At 39.2% G+C, this 22,070-nt stretch overlaps 2 long non-coding RNA genes across 6 annotated transcripts in view; both read left to right on the forward strand.

The window, feature by feature from the left end:
* LOC111753592 (uncharacterized) overlaps positions 1–9,322 on the forward strand; it is a 101,284-nt gene extending 91,962 nt beyond the window's left edge. For 3 of the 5 annotated variants that reach the window (XR_010051447.1, XR_002788366.2, XR_002788364.2), the window contains one exon: positions 6,131–9,321. This is a non-coding gene — a long non-coding RNA (uncharacterized LOC111753592). Of the gene's footprint in view, positions 1–6,130 lie in introns of all 5 variants that reach the window. The other 2 variants (XR_002788365.2, XR_010051446.1) reach the window with 2 other exon arrangements.
* Positions 9,323–11,074: 1,752 nt separating this feature from the next.
* LOC134478679 (uncharacterized) lies at positions 11,075–18,528 on the forward strand. The gene is made up of 3 exons (XR_010051449.1): positions 11,075–15,918; positions 17,103–17,183; positions 17,653–18,528. It is a non-coding gene; the product is annotated as an uncharacterized LOC134478679 (long non-coding RNA).
* The last annotated feature ends 3,542 nt before the right edge of the window (positions 18,529–22,070 follow it).

Here is a 22,070-nt window from a genome sequence, read left to right on the forward strand (position 1 = left end):
TTCAAAGATGTTCGACAGTTGTCCAAGGCTTTAAGGGATCTGAGTTCTCATGAGTGCAAAATTAAGAAGGTATGTGATTAAATAAAATTGTTACAAAGCATATTAGTCCATTTTCCATTGCTGGAACAAAGTACCCGAGTGTGAGTATAAAGAAAAGAGATTTAGGGGCTGGGGATTTAGCTCAGTGACATAAGCGCTGGCCTTGGAAGCAGGCAGTCGTGAGTTTGATCCCTGGTACCAATAAAAAGGAAAAAGACAAAAAAAAAAAAAAAAAAAAAGAAAAGAAAAGAGATTTATTCAGCTCACAATTCTAGTGTTTCAAGAGCACATTGCTGTATTTTGCTTGGCTCTGCTGAAGTTTTATGGGACATGAAACCACAGTGATGGGAGTAAGTGTGAGAAAAGAGAGCACATGATGACACAGAAGCCAGAGGATGGGAGGTGCCAGTCTTGCTATTCTATAACTCACACTTGCAGGAACTAATTGGAGTCCCATGGGAAATGCCTAATCCTTTCTGGAGATGATGACCCAGTCACCTGCGCTTTTTATAGGTTCTACTACCTCTGAGCATTGCCATACAGAGGACCACACTCCATGTGCCATGAGCCCTTAGAGGATGCACTCAAACCAGATCCAAATCATAGCAGAAAGGGCTGAATAAGTGCACTGTACTAGTGAAGAAAGTCAGAAAATCCTGATTTTAGATCCCAACCCTACAATCTTACAGTTTTTGTTCCCTTACTGTTTGAAAACATATCTTCTCAAGATTCTTAGGATGTTCATTGGAAAGTGACTTTTGTGCCCTTGTACCTGAATGTGTCCCTGTAAACAGAATAACAATTAAATCTTACAGAGTATCTTGATAATAATGCAAAAAAAAAAAAAAAGCATATAACCTTCAGTATGTGGTGATGCTGAGATCTGTGCTTAGGTTGTCCTAGGCATATTTAGATATTTAGTTTTATAAACTAATTCAGAGGAAATGGGGCAGGGACATACACAATTTATATAATTCTTAAGAAGTTAGATATTCCTTTTACTCTATATCTTAGTCTCTTTTATGTTGCTATCGTCATACCTGGGTGATTTATAAAGAGGTCTGTTTAGCTCACAGAGGCTAAATATCCAAGATCAGGCAGTCACATCTACTTGGCTTCTGGTGAGGGCATCAGGCAGCTAAAGTTCATCATGGAAGCAGAAGAGCAAGCAGCAGTATGCAGAAGAAAGAGAAAAGGTGCTGAGTTCCTGTAATAGCTCACGCATTCCCACAGCAAAGCACTAACCCATTCATGAGTTGGGATGCTTTAGAACAGTAGTCTCCAACAGTTTTGGTACCAAGGACTGGTTTCATGGGAGAAAATGTTCCAATGGATAAGGGGAGGAGTGGGGTACAGGTGGGACTGGACATGATAATGACTTGGGGGTGATTCAAAGGAACACACAACCTAGATCTTTGCACACATAGTTTAAGGTAGGGTTGATGTCTACCCCACTGCTGATCGGACAGGAGGTGGAGTTTAGCTGGTAAAGTGAGCATCTGTAACTACAGATGAAGATTTATCCACTGGCCTACCACTCACCTCTTGCTGTGCAGGTCTGTTCCTAGCAGGCCAGCAACCAGGATTTGGGGACCTCTGCCTTGGACCACAAATGCCTTGTAACAGCCCCACCAACTCTCAACACTTTCACTGGGACCAACCTTAAACAAGTATTTTAGTATACACCATATTCAAATCATAGCATTATGCAAAGTCTAACTTTTTGATAAATTGGATGTTTGGGTCACCTGGTTAGGTCATAATTGTTTGAGGAACTGACTTAGAACAGAAATAATGGTAAATGTGATTCGAGTAAGTTTTGTTGGATCATCCTAAAAGTGTATTTTTTTCGAGTTGTGCTATTCAGTGGAATAATGTTTTTCCACTTAAAAGGGCTCCTCTCCACCCCCAACATTGTCAAATAAACAGTGTATTCTCATTACTCCTCAGGGAGGTTTGAGGGTGCTACTCTATTTCATGGGCAGCAGCAGCAAAGTGCCAGGAAGGTTCCACCCTCCACCCCGGCCTCCACTTACTCCTTTTCATGTACTGCCCCTTTGCCTGTATCATTATCCCACCAAACTGTTCCATTCCAACACACTTTCAGTGTTGGAATGTCCCAAAGGCTGTGGGTGTATCAGATGGTAAATTCCTTGAAGGTATGATTTGTGTCTTGGGAAGGCAGGGTATGTGTTGGCAGACGTGTGGGCTTTGGGGTAGAGATGCCTGAATTCAAACTGTAGCTAATTTGGCCGCAATCTGTGTATGTGACCTAAGAGATCTGCTTAATTGCTCTAACTTTGTTAATCTACCTGAAAGAATAGAAATAATTATAACTCACTCACGAGTTCCACGGAGACTGAATGCGGTGGATGGGAAAGCACTTTGGGCTGAATGCCTGGTACCACATCCGTTACAGAGGCTGACTTCTTTGCTTCGTCTCAACTTTCTTGTAAGACATTGTACACAGCAGACATTTCTTTGGGTATGTTAGTTACATTAAAGTGGTTTCTTTTTGAGGATGTAGTGAAAACTTTTCATATCGGTAGCAAGTTATTTTCAAGTCACAGGATGGGTTGCTTGAGGAACACTTACTGGCACTTCTTTGCCTCCTCCGTAGTCAGAGGCTAATTCCAACCATCTCCTGTGGACTTGGGTTAAGTCAACCCCAGAGGAGAGCCTTCCCCATGTACCTTTATTTGAAGGTTACTTTTATGGGCTTGTAGAACTTTGTGTATTGAATTCTCCAGTCAGTGCTAGTATAGTTTTAAATGTTTGGAGCCAATGAAAGCTTTTAGAAATAAAACTGTCTTGGGTAGTATATGGCAACTTCTCTTTGAGTAATAGATGGTTTAAAATTTGATCTTTTACTTTTTTTGCCTATAGATTCTTTGCTCACATTTAATAATGGCAGGTTTTAGTTTTTAAAAAACTCCTGTAAAGTTAAAAAAAATGAAACAAGATAATATGCCTTTGCAATTGCTTTACCAGGGTTTCAGAAAAACAAAAACAAAAAAAACAAAAACAACTAAGTTTCTTTGTCGAATGTTTGGAAAATACAACTTTTGGATAGGTTTTTGGGAGACGTGTTTTGCATTAAAATACCAAATAAAACAAAATGATGAATTGTTTTTGGCACCACTTAAATTGTACTTATATGATGAGAACTGCACATAAAAGACAGCCAGTTACTGTCATAGTTGACAGATTTTTGAGTACTATCTACTTGTTCAGTATAGTAAAATCCCAGGGGTGAGGAGCTATTCCAAAATTCTTATGTCAAGAAAGATGCAACTTTTTGCCATAGCAGTGATTGACATTGCCCTTCTATAGCTATCTGTAAATTATGCTCCCCCTTGGCATGTCGTATTAGTTTCTGTTACTTTCAGTGTAACGCCTTCTTATTGATGCGAGGTGGGTTTTTTTAAGTAAGTTTTAAAGTTGCCTTTCAGTATTGGTCAGATTTCAATAGGCGATTAAGTGCACAGGTTTTCAAGTAGAACAGGTAGCTTGGGTAAAGAGAAAATAAAGCAAAGCATGTTCTCGGAAAAGCAGGGTGCTACATTTACTTGGAGTACAGCTTTTATCTACGGGTTCTCTCAAAATGAATATTGGAAAAGGATTTGAGGGGCCTATTTAGAAGGCTTTGCGTTCCAGAATGTATTTAAATTTTGGCAACGTGAATCAGCTTTAATCTGATGAAATACAAGTTGGAGAAAGTCAAAAGGAGTCTATTATAATGATCTGGCAGGAAAGTGATGATGCTTCGGTTGGGTGGAGGTGAGGGAAGAAGCACTTGGGGACACACTACCTTCATTCTGCCCCGTTAGACTTCATACAAGAGACAGGTGTCACTCATGGAGCCAACCTGTAAATCGATGTAAACCGATCACATAAATATACAGACCTGATCATAAGTCCAAAGCTAATGAGGAAGAAATGTTTTCAACACTTATTCATGTTTGATAGGTAGCTGTATGAGAAGTTGCCTCTAAACTTCACGTATCTGGAGAGGTTTAACTGAAAGATGATTGTTGAAGCTGGTCAATGCCTAACATTTTATTCAATATTTCAGTCTTTAACATTATCGCCCTTTCATAAACTTTGTTTTTTTGTACTAGAGATCGAACTCACAACCTTGCCCTTGCCAGGCAGGTACTGAGCCACTGAGCTAAATCCTGGGCCCCACACACATGCTTTTTAATTCATTAATCTTTCTAAGAGCTCTTTAAGGTAGCTCCTGGTAGCTTCATTTTGTAGAAAGGGAAACATTAAATGGTAAAGTAAGTTGCTCAGAACATAAAGGTGACAGAATCCAGATTTCCTCGCTGTCTGTGCTGTACTTAATGACATGTTAATTTGCAATGCAATGAAAACAATTTTAATGAATGTGGCCTGTTTATCTCTTTCATAAAAGTAATGCTAAAACTCCACTGGCCCTCTTTGTTTCCTACTTAAGCCTCTAAGGACAGTGTGAGAACTGCTTCCTAAAGTGCTTATACACTGTTTTTGGCACTGGCTTAAGTGGGGAATGTAGGCATGTTTGGATTAAACATATCGAATGAACCTCTATAGCACTTCCAATGAACGACAGGTCAGAACCTTTACGTGCTGAGTAAATGTTAGCTGAAGAACGTTCCAGGGAATAAGAAAGATGCTTAAGAATTTACCTAAAATGGAAAATTAAATGACCCCCTAGTGGTTGTACTTTTCTAAGTACCTCATTTAGGGCAAAGCTCAGAAGAAAACTTAGTTCCTTGAGATTTATTGTATATAATATGTGATATGTTATTTGAGACAAATTGAAGTACTCTATTTCTTGAAATGCTTATTTCTGGTATCACCCATCTTTGCACACAAATAGTTTTCAATATAAATTATAGTTCAATTCCTGAGTTTCAGCTGAGTTCACAGAAATAGGGTTTAAGTGCATCAGTCAGTTGCCTATAGGAAACATCTGACAGAGCCCTGATTTTGATGATTAGATTCAAACTTCTACCCTGAGTCTAAGCCAGAGCCTGCTGCTACAGTGGTGGTGGTGGCCGTGAGAAGAGGACCTTGTGAATGAGTATCTGTTTCGTGTTGGGTAAATATTAGCTAAGTATGACCAGTGAAGGAACTGGCAGTTTTAAAACATGGTTGCAAATGGAGGGAGAGGTGGGGTCTTGGCCTGTCTCCTTGAGTCTGGGAGGGCTTATGACTGATTTAAAAAGCCTATGACAGAAACAATGATGTGTGACTCTCAACACTATGTGTGACTCTCAGAAACTGGGTGGTTTCTGTTTGTTCATTACAGCATTTGCCCTGGGTTCCTGATCTGTCATGTAAGAGGTGACCACTCTGTAAGAGGTGTCATCTTAGGTCTCAAATAAATATTCAAGGTGACAGTTCCTGCTGAGCTCAGCTTTCCAATTATTCCTGTGAAGGGTTTGCTAGTGGATTTGGAAATAAAGCTCTTGTGAATCCTTCAGAAAAACCTAGTCGCTGGTTGCATGCCAATGAATTACCTGCTCAGAAGGTTACACAGCACAGGAATTAATAGCTGAGTCCTGCCTCTGTTAAGGACCCACAAAACATAGTTGTTACTCTAAGGAACGAAATTTGGAGGTAGTCTGTCATGCAAACTGGAAATAAGTAAGTTAAGCAGAATTTGGTATCAGAGGTGGGAAAAACTGTCAGAAATCTTTAAGCAATAACTGGTGAAGTAATTACGCATATGATATCAAGAGGATCTGTCCACTGATCTGAAAATGCCTGAAAGTGTGTGTGTGTGTGTGTGTGTGTGTGTGTGTGTGTGTGTGTTGGTTATGTAACATGCAAAGGCCAGCCCTAAAGTGAATTATTGTGCAGATGATTTGTCTTCTTCCTTTCTTGCCTTCTACAATATGATTTAGAATATCCTTGCTACTCAGAGTATAGTTCAAGTGCCAGTGGCATAGGTTTCTCTTGGGGCTTTGTTAAAAGAGCAGACCACAGATTTTGAATCAGCACCCACATTTTGGCAAGATCCCAGGAGGTGTTGAACACATTTATGTTGAAACATAACTGTTCTCAGCATTGTTCTTCACTATTACTATTGTTTTTCCTACAGTCACTACCTCTGAAGACCTAAGGAGAGTTGCTTCTTGCTGTACCATGTTATACATACTGCGGTAGGTATACAGTTCCATTCTCATAACACTGCAACATAGATATCATCACCCTCACCGGATACTGAGGAAACTGAGGCTTAGACTTCAAGAAATGTATCTGAGCCCTCATAGCTAATGAGTACGAGTGACAGAAGCAGAAGCCAACCCTGGAAGATGTGACTTCATGTATGGTGCGGTTGTGAAGTTTGCTGAGTGTAATGAAATACTTGAGATAAGTCAACTTATACAGAGAAAAGGTTTATTTTGGTTACAGTTTTGGAGGTTCTGGTCCCATAAGCATTTGGCCCTGTTGCTTCTGGGCCAGTAGCCAGGCAGCACATCATGACAGAAACATGGGCAAGAGCACGAAGCCACCCATTGCAAGGCTGGGACATGAATGGGAGAGGGAAGAAGGGAGGAGGGACCCAATCTGGTGCCCAATAATTTTCAAATACAACCCACCTCTTAAAGGTTCTGTCACTTCCCAACAGGTCCATGGGCTGGGTACCGTGTTTTTAGTACACGGATCTTTGGAGAGTACCAAACCAAACTATAGTGCTAAAGCCTCCAGATTTCCCTACAGATTTGCCTTGACATAGAGTTGAGGTTTGAGCTCTGACTCCAGGGCCATGGTGACTATTATACTATTTTATTCTAAGAAATAGAATGGTAAAGATGTTCTTACTATGCAATACTCATTGCTGCTCTAGAACTAATTTTAGCTGATTTAGTCAAGGAACAAACATTAAAAAGATGTTGAGGCTGGGTGAGGTGGCACATGCCTGTAATCCCAGTACTCGGGAGATCGACATAAGAGAACTGCTGTAAATTTGATGCTAGCCCGGGCTCAAATTAAACCCAGCCTGAACTGCATAGTGAGACCCTGTCTCAAAACAAAACAAAACAAAACAAAAAAAGATAGATATTAGAAAGCTCACACAGACCTGTGAATGCACTTCTGGGCTGCCAATCGCATGTTCTAATACCTGACATGTATGACAGGAAGCCTTTGAAATATCAGCATGTGACTCTTTTGTAAAAATGCATGTGAATTTTTTATAAAAATGCATGTGACTTTTTTGTAAAAATGCATGTGACTTTTTTGTAAGAATGCATGTTTTCTGTTACAGTTTTTATTCAAAGAAAAATTATATACATATATATATATATATTTAAATATATATATACACATATTTCATTTCTTCCTCTAAAGACCTGGATCCTGTCTGGGAGCTTTTGCCTTGGCTACAGCTAGACTGGGATCCAACCTCTCATGCCTCACAGGAGGCTACATGGCCTCTGCTGCTTCCCGACTGGGCACTCAGTGTGAAGTCCTGGTCTGGAGCAGGTGATTTCATCAACAGAGCATGGTCCTGTGTCACTCTAATGCCAGGATGATGACTTGGAAAGCAAATATCAGGCACTTTTATCTTCTATAATTAGGACAAGTGTTTCAGGGTCTGGGAGGCCAAAGAATGACTAATTCCACACTGTTTCTTAGTTCCTGTATACTCTTTTTTTTTTTTTTTTTTTTTTTTGTTAAGCAAAATTTGCTCACCCTTGAAGGTTCCATTTGTATCTCCTTGCCCTGTGAAGTTTTCATGGGAGTCCTCCAATTTTTGGTTTCTCCTCTGAACATTTCCTACGGCCAAAATGAGATGTCAGAACATATTTGTATATTGGCCTCAGGTCATTATACTTGAACCTTATTGTTCAAGAATTTTTATAATTAATGTAACACTGGTGCTGCTTTCAAACAGTTAGAAGGGAAGCAGTTTACAAACAGAAATAAATCTGAGAGAACAGATTCTTCTCTTTCTACCCAAATCCATTCCCTGGTTCTGCTTTTGGTCTTTATCTAGTAGTTTGATTTGGTTTTTACATTTCATGTTATTTTCTTGTCTCTTTAACTAGAATAATTACCCGCTGAGGGCAAAAATCATACCGAATACTTATTCTATGTTATTCACCATATGGACAGTACATATTTATTGATTAGCTGAGGACAAATATGCCTGAAAAATCCAACCCTTTATGACATATTTGGAACCTCTGATCCAAATAGTTACTCATTTGATGTTAGATTATGTCATTTGTAGAAACAGTAATAAAACATCTTCTTTTCCTGTAAAATCTTCCCTTCAATAGAGATTGACAACAGAACACTTTATTATGGGATTGATGATCCTCTTAGGAATGTTAGGTTCAAGCTCCCTCATGGTAAAGCATCCTTTATACATGTCTACAAACAAAGGTTGACTGCATAATCCTTTAATATGCTTTTCACAGGCTGAGTTCAGTGTAGTCTGCCGCACATTTTCACTGCTGAACAGCTTACCTGGTAGAGATCACACCAGGCCTAATAACTGATATGTATAACGGAAGTCATTTGAAAGACCAGTACTATATATGATTAATACATGCAAAAATGCATGTAGTGCCTATTTTGATTATGGTTTTCTTTCAAAGAAAAATTTAATGATAAATCTTTTTTTTCAGTGATATGGGGAATGTTCATGTCTTCTAGATCAAGTCTCTCTATGTAATGTAGTTAAGTGATGTCCAAATCCCCATGTGATGTACTCATGGGGGGGCTATAGCTGATATAAAGTCATCTCATTTGAAGATATAAAGCTACTAATCTACATTATTTATAGATTTAAAGCCTCAAAAGCTGTTTTCAAATGAACTACTCTCTTCTCTTTTTCATTTTGCAATATTTCTTGGATTGGGAAAATATTTGCAATTTACATATTCGGTAAAGGGCATAGTTGGGGGGGTATCCTTGATATCAATAACAAGAAAACTATCCCCCCAAATGAATGAAATATTTAAATACACAATTTACCAACAACATAGAGTTGGTCAAGAAACCCAATAAAATACACTTAAAATTATTTAGTCTCTAGGGAACGCATATTTAAACCACAGTGAGATACCAATATACACTAAGAATGGCTGAAAAAAAAAAGAAACTGAAAGTAGGTAGTGTGGCTAAGAATATAGAGAAACTGGAATTCATGCAAAGTTGGTGAAAATGAGAAATGGAATAGCCTCTTGGGCAGTTTCAGTTTCTAATCAAGTGAAATGTGTGCTTTCCTTAGGATGTAACAATTAGATTCGTAGTTATCTATCCAAAGGAAATAAAAACATGTTCATTTTTAAAAACAGCTTGAATGTTAGTGTTTATAATTGCTTTATTTACATGGCTCCACACTGGAAGCAACCCAGATGTCTCTCCACTGAGGAAGAGGCAAATAAACCGTTGCCCATTCCTAAGCAGAATGAATGCCCCTCAAGTCATACAAAGGGAGAGTGACTGCCACAGTAAAAACGGGTGGATCTCAAACGCACTGTACTAAGTGAAAGAAGCCTTACTCAAAAGACTTGTAAACTGCGTGATATCATTTATACAATGTGCAGGACTCTATAGGAACGTAAAGCTGTGGTTTGTTGGGCTGAGGCTAAAGACCAGCAAACTGGGGTACACTTTGGAAAGATGAGATTATGGAGGTGTCAGTTACATGATTATGAATTTGTGAAAGCTCGTAGAACTATATTAAAAGGGGAGAATTTGACATGTAAGTTTATACTTTAAAAACTATTAAATTTATCATAGGACTGAGGTAACTGCTAAGCATTGAAAATACAGACATTAATAAAAAGGTCTCCCGAGCTGCGGAAGTAGATATGAAGGGACATAGATAACTACACAAGCGAGGCCGTATTTATAATATAGGCATCACAAGGTGCTAGGGTAGCATTAAAAAGTTTGCAGTAAACTCTGACACGTGTGTGGCTTATGTTGTGGGCGTGTAGGGGCCAAGGAGACCCTCATCAGGAAGTGATGATCCAGAGGTGCAAAAAAGTCACCCTTAAGTTCATATAATTTAAGAAGGGTGCAGGAGAAGGGATCAGGAACAGAGTGAAAGAGGAGCTTATCCAAAAGAAATAGGAAAAATGGAACTATGAGTTTTTAAATAAAGATGCCTGTTAGAATATGTTTATCCCAAGAAGCAGCAGCACAAACATTATCAGACACATGCAACATGGTGTTTTTTTTTTTTTTTTTTTTTTTTTTGGTCTTAGCTACTGGGCCTCAGCATCAGGGCTTCCTGGTTATCCATCCTGGGACTAGAAGGGCACACCCTGCCTTAGCCCGAGGCAAAGAGATAATCACAGTCTGCTCGCCTGGCAGCCAGCCCTCTGGAAGGGTTTATGAGGAGGAAGTCCACAATTACATATTTCTGGGCAAACATTAACCAAGATTGAAACCCAGATTTGAAGAAAAATAACAGGCTGGAATCGTCAGCCGTCCACTGACGCTGTGCTGTGGACTGAAAACAGTGGTCCGAGGCTCCACTGATTCCCGAAAGCTGGGCAAAGTCCTGAGCAGCCAGCACCTTCCTGAAATGTGGTGAGGCGGCTTTGTCCGGCGCGCGCACGGTGCGAAACCGAGCACCCGGGACAGCGCCGAGGAAGCCACAACACTGGGCCTATTGTTCCTCCGTCCCGATGACCGAATCTATTTATTATCCCTGCGGTTCAGGAGCTCGCCGGCCGCCGCCGCGGGGAGAGGCCTACTCCTGGCAACGGCGCCCAGAGCGCCTCAATCACGGTTACTACAATCGGAACAGTTTGGGTTCCTCGCTGTGGTTTTGTAATTTCCATTTTTAAAACTCCTTGGGCTGAACCCTGATGTGCCCAGTCTAGATGGGGCATACTTAAAATGAAACTGTTGAGCTAAAATTAGCTTGACATCGAGACCGAGCGCGCTCCTTTTCCTGCTATTTGGGGCTGACCGCAGTCACCGCGCAGAGGGCGCTGCGCGCAGGGGCGGGGCGGGGCGGGGCGGGGCGGGGCACGCGGGCCTCCGCCGCGCAGGCGCAGACGGGCCGGCCGGGCAGGACTTTGCACCGCGCAGCTGTTTACTCTTCAGGGCTCCTGCAGTTAATCATGAGTGATGGGACCTTTTCTCCGGGTTTGGCTTGGGGGCCCAGAATCTAGCTTACATCACCACAGAGGAAGTGTATCTAGCAAAGCTTCCTCTGCGAGTTTCTTCACCAGGGCACTTATCTAGGGCACAGCCAGCCAGCCAGCGGGTGAAGATAAATAGACTCAGTGCGCCCTGAGGTACAGAAAAGAGATTCGGGTGAGAGTCAGAAGAAATGCGTTTTTAGCTTAGTGTTTGTTTCTAGCTTGTGTGCTTGGGGCTCAGTTTCGTCTAGTAAATTCAGAGGGCTGAGGTAAGATGCTTCGAGTTGCAAGTTCTGGTGTTTTTTCAGCTGTTTTGAGGGAAGAAAGATAATTTTCATTCTCATTATATATGGAACAACTAGGGAAGAAAGAAAGAAGACCTTCTATTCACCCCATGTAATCAATATTTCATTTCATCTTTTTTGTGCAGTACTGAGGATTGAACCCAGGGCCTTCCCGCTGAGCTACATTCACTGAACGCTTTTATGTTTTAATTTTGGGAGGATCCTCAGCAGGTCACTAAGTTGCCCAGGCTAGGCTCAATTTTGTGATTATCCTACCTCAGATTGCCAGGGTGTGGAATTACTGGCATGTGCCACCAAGCCTGTCTTTTTTTTTAAATTTCATAATACCATATGGGGGTCAAGTGTGTCAGGAGAATAGCAGTGACTTGGAGGCCAGCTTGGGCTATAAAAAGAGTTCGAGGCCAGCCTGAACTACATGATGAAACCCTGTCTTAGATAAAACAAATCAAAACAATATCATGTGGAAAATAGCCATACTTCAGGGATAAAATTTCATGTGAGACAGTGTACATTATCTTTTATGTAGCATTTGCTTCGCACTTGTACGTAAAGTATTTTTGGCTGTTTCATGTTATTCCAGTTGTGCTATGATTCATTTGGGTAGAGAGTTAGTTAAAGGAAAGGTGCAAGACTTTTCTGTCATAGGCTGTGCAGTCATTTTTTCTTTTTGATTTTGCTAGTTCAATTTTTGAAGTAACAGTCTGTGTCAAGGAGGAAGTCTTGATAAATTATTAGAATGCATTTTCATTGTCTTTCCCTGAATATTCATTATGTTGTGTTTACTAAGGAAAAAGACTGTGGGAAGCAGATGCCCTATAATTTTGTGAATAATCAAAGATATAGAGAAGAGGCAAGTAAGAGAGATACGGGGACCTCAGACAGATGAGGGAGACTAAAGAGGAGATGAATGGATTTACAAAAAGACACCACATTCTAAGCTCATTGGATTATGCTGTGGCTTTTTATAGACCAGAACTCTCTGTGATAGTTACCATTTATATGGTGACTCCTAAAGAGTTTCAAACTTTTCCCATAAAGGGTGAGGTAGTAACTATGTTTTGTGGACTTTATGGTTTTTCTTTTGAGTCCTCCCCTCTGTTTTTGTAACACAAATACAGATATAAACAATATGTAAATGATATAAACAATATGTAAATGAATGGGCATGGTTTTTCAATAGACTTTGTTTTCAGGAACAGAAAGCAAGCTGGATCAGACCTGTTGGGTCACAGTTTGCTGCACCTTGGAACAGGCTTATTGCAGCCCCACTATCAACATCAGTATCAGCCACTGCACCCCTGTTATTTAATCTGTGGTAGAATTGGGATCAAGAGAAGAGGAAGACAGAAACTCAAGCACCTATGGCCCACAAGCCAGCCTCAAACTTATTTGTCAGAAAAAGACCAGTTTTTAAAAGAGAAAACTATGATAGTGTGAAGGTCAAGGCAGAATGTTTCTTGATCCCTCAGTTGTAACCCAAGTGTTTGTGTCTAGAGAATAGATTTCTTTTTAAATTATCAGCTCGCTTTTTTTTCCTTTTTCTTTGTGTTGGGCATCAAACTCATTACCACATACTTGCCAGCAGATGCTGTGCTGCTGAGCTACATCCCCAGCCAGCTGCTTTTTATTTTTTTCAAACTATCATATTAGCTTTCTCATGGTCAGGATGAAATACCTGATACCCACAATTTAAAGGAGGAGAGGATTCATTTGACTCACAGGTTTAGGATTTCAGTCAATGGTTAGCTGGCTGCGAGGCAGAAACATCATAGTGGAAGGGTATGGTGGAACAAAGCTGTTCAGTTCAGGGTGATCCAGAGGCAGAGGAGAGGATTACTGGACAAGAGGAACTGTTTAGAGACCATAGATGGTACCCAAGGACCCACTTTCATGACCCACCCAGGAGCATGCTTCACCAGTAATCCAGTAGGCATTTCATGATCCATTGAAGTTGAAAAATCGAGATTAACAGTCAAAACTACTTTATGAAAAAAATAATTTGAAATTAAAATCAAACTCCTGAGGGTTTCTGAATTGAAGTTCTCTTGGGAGCATTCGAACATTAAAGTTCTTTTTGAGGCACATCTATAGAATATTTTAGAAATTCCAAGATGTTGGCTAGCAAACATTTTAAGCTAAGCCATGACTCTTAGGTAAAGTGATGCATTTTGAGAAATTCTTTGTGAAAATGAGAGTATGGATACTTACCTCTTTAGTATAACAAGATCGACTCCAACTAAGTTGAGGTCACACCAGTGCTATCAGATCCATTTTCTCTGTTTCTGCTTTTGAGACTAGGATCCCCAGGATCCTCTTGGGATCATTGATGAGGTAATGTCTTAGAAAATTTAGGAGGTGGGTGAAGCTCTAATCTTCTCTAACTGGTTTTTTTATCTTTGTTTTTGACTCAATTATCCTTCCCACTGGAAGCCTAAGTAGAAGTGTAATTCATGAATTTGATTATTCAATATTCTAGAATCTAGTGATGTTTTCTTTAATTTTTGAAGTCTTAAGTAGAACCATGCATATAAGCTGAGATCTCAAGGTGATGAAAGCATCCATTGTGCAATAGCATCTCTTTTTCTTTGATGTTGCATAAACTTTCTTCTTTGGCTTAGGGCCTTTTAAGATATATGTATTTTATATGGTGAAGAAGAATCATCAGCCATAAACTTCTCATCACAAATTTGCTTATGTCATAGTGCATCGAAACAAAGCTCTGTTATTCTGAGGGAGAATGAAGTCCTCAAATGAAACTTTTAAAAAGAAGGAATGAGTGGTATTCTCTCTTTTACTACCTATTTTTCCCTTTTGTCTCAGTATCAAATATAATGAATCTTTTCTGGAGCCTATAACAAACTCAGTGTGCTCTAGGAACATGCTGATTAATACATGATTAAAAAAGAATCAGTTGTCTCATTTTCTCATGTTGTATGTTTAGCACATGTGGTTACTTTTTTGTCCTCCTTCACAGTGCTAGGTATAGAACTCAGGGCCCATGCCTGACACGGAAGTGCTGTGCTGCTGAGCTATATCCCCAGCCTAACCAGTGTGTGTTACTTTGATGCTAAAGAAATTTTAGTAATATGAATAATAGACTACAATTATTGGTTAAAAGATCTTTCCTGATTAAAACAAAAAGATCTTTCCTGATTTTACATATATATATATGATTCCAAAGACTATATGAAATTTATTTGATCTTGTGACATAATGTATTTAAAGATAGAGTAATTTTTATAGAAAGAAAACAAGCACTAGTTCCCATGTCTGATTTATAGTTATTTCCCTTTCATCCTCTTTTCTCTATTAAGGAAATTGGTTCCATGACTAAAAGGTGGATGTTGAGATGGTGCACCACAGGGATGTGTAGACTGACTTGTCCTCAAGGAAGAACTCTGTCCATAAAGAGTGTTTTCTAGACTACCGTGGCTTTCCCTTTGAGTCAGGAGAGTGAACCCTGGCTAACACAACACCATGCAGCCAGGAAAAAGGGCGCTACTTCAACCAGAAGGAGCCCATGAATGTGCCTTATGCCAATCCTGTGTTAACAGTTCATTACATATTCTGGATGAGAAAAAAATCTATAAGATAATCACTAATTTGTAAGGAATATGTATATTTTTTAATTTTGGGAAATTCTTCAAAATAGGATGACCTGGGTAATGGTTGCCAAAGAAAGGGATTTAGAGATATTTGACCAAAGAAGGTTGTAAAGCAAATGTTAAAAAACCTGCCAATCTCCAGTCACTGTTGGGAAATGTGGGCACAGGAAGCAGTTTCATAGAAACTGTTGAGAAGGTGTCTCAGGATATCTGACCTCAGCAGAAGCCAGCCAGAACCTGGATGGTTAGGATGTCTGCTTAGATGTATGAGGAGGAAGTAATTATGCAGACACAGTAAATTGGCTTAGTTCTGGTTGAGGTACGCACTCACGGTGCGTTTCTTGATGTCTAATCCTCAGTTTCTTTATCTGTAATGACCATAATCAACACCTCGCCTGCTTACTGTAAGAACTCTTTGCAGAATGCAGTGAGGTAGTGTCTGAGAAAGCATGCTGAGACACACACAACCTCCAGGAGGGAAAACCTTTCCTCTACCCTTTTATATTCAGGACAGGGGGACCTGAGAATGCAAGTGACAGAAGATGAGCAGGACAAAGGCATGTGATTTTTATTAGTATTTACATGCATGATGCTCACAGAAAAGAAATGGTGAGTTTTGAGGCTTATATATCCTTTCAACAAAGGAAGATGGTTTGGGAGTCAAAGGATGATAAATTCTGCAAAGTAACTAGGAAATACACAGCAGGGACTAATGAGAGATAAAAATTATTTTGTGCAAACTTGTTTGGGAGTTGGCTCCTCCACCCTGGTAACTGGAGATACTCATCCCTGCCTTTGAAGAAAAGGGGTGCTGGTGGAGGTGCACCTGCAGAGAGAAAGGGGTTCTCTGCTTTTATGCAGGTGAGTGGAAGGCAGAGAGCTTTTCCTGCATGTTTATTCATTTTTCATGCCTTCAGATCAAAGCAGTCTTTACCCCACAGTGGCAGATTTGTATCTGTTGGTCCTGATTCCCTTCAAAAGTGTTCTACAAGTGTAAGGATTGGTTCTGGTATTTTACATCAATTTTCTTCAAATTGAAATTGTAGTTTCTTAATTAAATATTCAGCAAAATCGGGACAGTTAAAAAACATGGAGCCGAAATGACAAAGACTTTTAAAAAACATCCTTATGTGTCCTTATAAAAACGCACCTATTTTTATACTAACATTAAAAGCTAAGGAAGATGAGAGAGGAACTAATTCTCTGCAAACATCCCTTGACTCTTTCACTTCCTATATGAGTTAGTTTAGAAAAGAGACCTCAGTAGGTCCTGCCTTCAGGTATAATTATCTCAAGACTGACTGACATTTAAAGCATATGACATTTTCTTAGCTCTAATTAGAATTAATTGGTGGAAGTTAGGCACTGGCAGTTTTGGGAATGGTTGGAAGCATGAGAGTATACCTAGCATTACCATTTCCTGTCGATGTTGAGATTTAGCCCCTACTAGAGAGTTCTATGTTTAGGATAAAATCACCTAACAAATGTAGCCCAATGACTGTTAGTGTCATGGAGTAATCAGCCCAGTCAATGAGAAGTGGGATCTGAGAAGAAAAAAAATTACCATTTAGCAGAAGCAGACACACAAAATCCTTGGAAATTTTATCTAAACAGTCTTGAAGTTTTTCTTATTTTAACAACCTTAAATTTATTTTACTATAACTTTTTCAATGTTAGTACTAAAAAACACAAAAAAGTCAATGTATATAGAAGTGTTTTTAAAAAGTAATAAAAACACTTACCCAAGTGACTCCTGATTATTTTAAATTCTTCCATATTTGCCTATTTCTTTTTATAATTTTGTTCACTTATTTTTTCTTCTTCATATATTTTCAATTTTATTTTGTTTGTTTCTTGCTAATGTATTCATTCAAATTCTTAATTTGTCTTTTTGAATAATATGCTTATACTTGTAGATTTAAACTCTAAGTCAATTTCTAGCCTTTTTCGTATTTCTAAACTTGTAATGAATTTTATTATTATTTTGTAAACACTTTGAAAATTTAGTTCTGATTCTTTTCTTTGACTTAATTATTGGTTAAAAGAAACTTTCATACACCTGTAACCCAGCACGCAGAGAACTGAGGCCAAAGGATCTCAAGTTCGAGTCCAGCCTCTGATACATGGTGAGTGGGCTGTATAGCAGACCCTGTTCCCCATACCCAACAAGTTCCTTAACTTTCTGTGAGCTTGTCCTTCCCTTCCTAAATGACTTTTCCTATTGTTCCTCTTCTTCATTTGTAGTTTAATGCCATTCATATCACAGTCAATGACATGTCCTGTACTAATTCTAGATTTTTGACTTGATTTATGGTCAAATTTTCATAAATGTACTATAAATTTTTACAAAGCAGATGTAGCAGATTCTGCGTACCTACTATGCTTATGTTCATCAAATGTATAATTCATATCTAACATTCTTAATTTTTGTTTAATGATTTTTCAGGAACTAAAATGATTTAAACCTTTTTATGTTTAGTCTGTCTTTCCTTGCATTTCCTAGTCTATTCATTATGAATTTTAATTCAGACTATTTTGTGCACCCATGCAGTTGTAATCTCATTATAGCTTGCATTTTTTTTCTTCTCTTTTCAGGGTAGGTGGAGCTGGAGCTGGAACCCAGCATTCTAGTACCTTAGGCAAGTACTCTACCACTGAGGCACATCTTCAGCCCACATTAATTGAATTTTTTACATTTCGAGACAGGATCTTGCTAAGTTGTCAAGACCTTAAATTTGTAGTCTTACCTAAGCCTCCTGAGTAATTGGGGCTTATGGGCTTGCATGGTCATGCTGAGCCATGCATTCTTTATCATTGTGTTTCTTATATGTTTTGTTTGACGCTTTTGTTTAAATTTAGCCTTCTAGAGTATTAGTAGCATGGTCAACAATTATTAATTAGATGGGCAAAGGAAATGTAATTTCTGTATTTTTCACATCTGAGCTAAATGCCTTCATGAATTCTTACCTGGATAGAAAGAAGACAATTGGCATTTGGTAGTTAACTGCATCTTAGTGTCTCTTGGATTAATTAGGTATTTTGGGGTATGTGCTTCGGTGTTTTAGATTTCCTTTGCTCTCCCTGCATCTGCTCATGATAGCACATTGATATGCAAGACTGGTTTACACATTACTGCAGGATCTGTCAGCACTCTGTATACTTTTGATCTCTGTGACAGGATGTCTGTTGAGGTACAATGGAATCTATCAGGGCTTTTGGGTTGAGAATTATTAATATTCTGTGGCCTCTATCTTTCTGATTCTGGATCTGTGTTTGTTCTGCTTGTTTGGGTGCTCTAGTGGGGTATGTATCCCTTCTGGGTTCCTTGCATGCTCTACACAGGTGTCGAGGAACTGCTCGCTCCTCAGGTACATGGGCCTAGATCCTTCCCTGTGTTAGACCATCATGCCAAGCATCATACGGGCATGACACTAAGCCGAGGGGATGGTTTTCTCTTGAGGATTTTAGGTTTGGGGGCCATGAGTGGGAGAAGGGCCACTAGCTCTGATATTTCCTGGTTCCCTTCATTTTGTTTGCAAAGTTTTTCAGCCTCCATCTCTTTTTATGTTCACTTTAGAATTTTTAATTTTTGTGAGTCATATTGTGCTTTAAGTCAGAGATAAATCTAAAGCACAGTGTTAAAAAAGTGTGATGTCATCTGAACATCTTTTCCTTTAATAAATGTATTTACTTCAGTTACCCATATTGTTGATCCATCAACATATCCTGCTGATTTTATCTTCAAAAACGAATACCGATTCCATCTCCTTTTTGTCTCCACCACGCCCATCCTAATATAAGCTACTTCTTGTTTTGTTTTGGTTGGATTACTGCAAGAGCTTCCAAATTTATCTCCCTGATTCCAATCTACATAGCTGCCAGAGTGATTATTTAAAAATATAAATGAGATCATGTAACTTTGCAAGACCTAACAAAGGTATCTCTTCACACATGAAACAACATTCAAATTCTCTCCTGGATTCTACTTAGTCTGTATTCGCTAGCCAATGCCTAACCCCAGCCCCCAGCATCCTCTTGCATTCCTCTCTTCCTTTCTGACTACACTTTTGCCAAACCGCACTGACATTCTTTCTGCTCTGGAACAAGACAACTTCTTCCTGCCTTAAGGCTTTTGGACTAATTTTCTCTGTGTGTGGAAGGCTCTTTATGACTTCTTGAATCTGGTCTTACCTTCAGTTGTCACATTTTAGAGAAACCTTCTCCCATCATCCAGTGTAAAGTAGCTTGCCAGTTACATTTTATCACATTAACTTTCTCCGTGATAATCATAGGACATTTTATTACCAGATTAATCATATATTATTTATCTGCCTCAAGCAATGATATGTAAGCTGGGCAAGAAATGAAGCATGCTCCTTAGTTATCACTAATGGTGGCTGTAGTCGTTCTGGTAAATTCATTAAGCACTCGCTGTGGTTCCTTTGGCCCTGTTCTAAGCTTTTCTATGTATTATCTTCATTTAATCTTTACTGCAATCTTAGGAGGTTGGAAAAGCATTGTCCTTATCTTATTGTTGGAAGAACTGAAGCACAGAGAATCCTATGATTCATCTAAGGTCACACAGCTATTAAATGGTAAAGTGGGTACTTGAACCCAGTTAAAATGACAGTACAGGCTATGTCTGAGTCAAAACAGTTACAAGTCTGAATAATTCTTCCTACACACTCAATAGTAGGAGTGAGGAGACAGATAAGTGAAAGATAAGTTCCAGTGGAACCTGATAAGTTACATAATCACTGGCATTGAAGTTTACTGTTTTTTTGTTTTGTTTTTTTGAGACAGGGTCTCACTATATAGCTCAGGCTGGCCTCAAACTCTTTGTGATACTCCTGCTTCAATCTAGGCATTGAAGAAGAGATAAAAGAGTATATAAAGGGATATTATTTTTACATTATAAAATTTCTTTGATATAAAAATATATCAGAAAATCCTGCAATATCTTCATTAATATATTTGTTGGGGCTTGTGCTTTTATTTGTACAGGTGTCTGACATCATTATTATAGAAAACAGGGAGGTAAAGGATATAAAATATACTGTAAAATGGAAACCCAGACTCAGTTCTTTTTCTGAAGTGATTCTGATATCAGTATCTTATTCTTTTATACTGTTTGAGAGATAGATTATTTCATTCATGAAAGGTGCTATAGAGGGACTGAAAGCAGGTGAACCCAAACCGTCAGGGAAAAACCAGTATTTGCCTGCTTTGAAGAAATAATTTTGAAATAATCAGGCATAATTAATGTTTGTGCTTAGAATGATGTGAGAGTTTGCTAAGAGGCCAGTACAATTCTGATGACCAGAAACAGTAATCTGATCACAGGTGTGCTAAGTAGCAATAATGACCAGACTGCATTTAGTTCCTTGTAGGGATGGGTGCATTCATCCTTACCTGGTAGGCTGGTATTATTATGTTGTACTGTCTTTCCATTTCACTATTAAGGAAATTGTGGACCAGAAAGGTCAAGTAATTTGCTTAATATTATGGAGCTACAAAATAGTAAAGCTTGAATTTGAACCCAGTCCTAGGTTTGTGTAAATAAAGCAGGCATGGCTACTGTTTGCCTGGGTCTTGGCCAGGCACTTTAATGTGTTGTCCCATTTAATTTTCATGAAGAGAGTGCTAAACCCACATCACACGTAAAGAAACTAAGATTTGGAATTAGAGAATATTCCCAAGGTTATAAAACCAAGCATGCTGGGCTCTAAAGTTTGTAAAAACTAGTAAATCATTAAACTCTTTAAATCTGCAAATGGGATACTATTTTCCCTTCTGTACAATTACTTTTACCCACACTGAGGTTTTTTTTTTTTTATTTTTTGAGACAGGGTCTCCCTGTGCAGTTCAGGCTGGCCTTGACATCACTGTGTAGCCCAGGCTGGCCTCCAACTCATGGTGATCTTGCCTCTGCCTCCTGAGTGCTGGAACTACAGGTGTGTGCCACCACACCGGCTATCCCCCTATTCTGTGTTTTTATGATATATGGGTCATACAGCATATACAGGTCAATAGAATGCATAATGTAAAACTCTATGGTTTCCAGAGCTCAGATAATCTGGGCATTGTGGTAAACTGTTTTCCACTAGTTACTTCACTCAATTCTGTCAGCAACTGAGTATTTGTGGAACTGTCATTACCTTTTTATACAGGAGACCACGAGAGTTGAGAGAGACACTTGGAGCAGTTGGAGAAAAAGGCTGGTGATCCAAATTTTTTTGGAGAGAAAATGGAGCATTTTAAATTCTTACTGCCTTCCCCTGCACTGAAAATACATGGGCTGGATTCAGAATTCTTTTAATTTTTGAGTATTAAGAAAAATGTGCAATCCTTTTTACAATGGGTTTCTTTTGGGAAGCAGGTTGGTTGAAGCTGTATTCTTTGCAGCGCGTTTCTTGAAAGGATCCGTTGGGCTAATCTGGTTAATTCTGGGCACTTCCTCTTCCCGTCTTTCTGTAGTGCTCTCTTGTGTTCACAAGATAGTCACCATTAGCGGCCTCTGATGCAGGACCGAGTGGGGGGCAGGGCGCAGGGGCTCTGGGAAAGTTATTTGCATACCTCTTGTTAGGAAGGCGGACCACATCCTGGCCAGGACAATGTGCTGTCTGATAAACAGACTGCATCCCCCAGTGTCTGCCTGGAGCCCCGCCAGCAGCGGCTGCTTTTGTCACAAGGTGCTGTTTATTCTGCCTGGAAGTCCGAGGAAAGGACGAGCCAGTTAAATGAACCTTTTATTTCTCCTATTCTCTGGCAGAAATTCCTTGAGTCAAAAACATTTATTAATATTAGATTAAGGGGGAAGCATCAGAATTCTCCATAGAATCTTTCCTATCCTGTAGAAAACTTGCAAAGTTTTAAAAAATTTTTCTCTCTAGCTATAAATTCTTTGGGTTTGGAGAAAATAGGAAACTTGGAGAATATAGTGCAAGGTCCTTTAAGATCAATGTTTGCCAAGGTTTTTTGTTGATAAATATTTATTTCCACATCTGTTTTCT

Source organism: Cavia porcellus, unplaced genomic scaffold (genome assembly GCF_034190915.1).
Source record: "Cavia porcellus strain 051 isolate PalLab524CR breed Dunkin Hartley unplaced genomic scaffold, mCavPor4.1 scaffold_14, whole genome shotgun sequence".
Taxonomy (NCBI): Eukaryota; Metazoa; Chordata; class Mammalia; order Rodentia; family Caviidae; genus Cavia; species Cavia porcellus.